The sequence below is a fragment of the Pteropus vampyrus genome, unplaced genomic scaffold (genome assembly GCF_000151845.1).
Source record: "Pteropus vampyrus isolate Shadow unplaced genomic scaffold, Pvam_2.0 Scaffold126, whole genome shotgun sequence".
NCBI lineage: Eukaryota > Metazoa > Chordata > Mammalia > Chiroptera > Pteropodidae > Pteropus > Pteropus vampyrus.
In genome coordinates, this window is record NW_011888907.1 from 1,168,771 (window position 1) to 1,169,328 (window position 558).

The window sequence follows — 558 nt, forward strand, 5'->3', positions numbered from 1 at the left end:
CACTGTGGGGAGACCAGGTGAGGACCGGTGAAGCGGGGACACAGTCAGACAGAAGACAGTGGTGACAGCGCAGTCTCTGAGGTGGGACCTGCGGGCCACTTCAGCAGCGGCCTCCTGCGGCCCTAGCTAGAGCTGCACTTGGTCCTGGGCGGTAGAATCTAGTCCGTGGGGTTGAAAGAGCCTGAGAACACCTTTTTCCAGGGCCGCAGATTGGCGGCTCGGCTGGGCTAGATCTTAGCACACAGGGTCACCGGTGCTGTGGCCTTGAGCAGGGTCCTCGTGGGTCTGGTATCTAGTTCCATTCCGGCTGCAGCCATCACCCCTGCGGTCCTGTCCCCACCATCAGCAGGAACTCTGTTCATGGCCACCCCTCTGTGTGACAGCTAGTGCTTTGTTTAGCTGGCCAGATGCCTTGGGTAGATTGCCTGTGATATCCAAGGGATTATTAATACTTCTAGTCAAGAGCAGTGATTTAGGCATACTTTCTTGAACTTCCTAGTTGCTTCTGTTAGCCAGAGATTCTCCATAGGTGACTTAAACATCAAGCCATTTGAAGCC

General features: G+C 55.2%; 1 protein-coding gene across 1 annotated transcript in view; it reads left to right on the forward strand.

Annotated features, from left to right (window-relative positions):
* GFRA2 (GDNF family receptor alpha 2) overlaps positions 1–558 on the forward strand; it is an 81,019-nt gene that overhangs the window by 78,359 nt on the left and 2,102 nt on the right. The window lies entirely within an intron of this gene.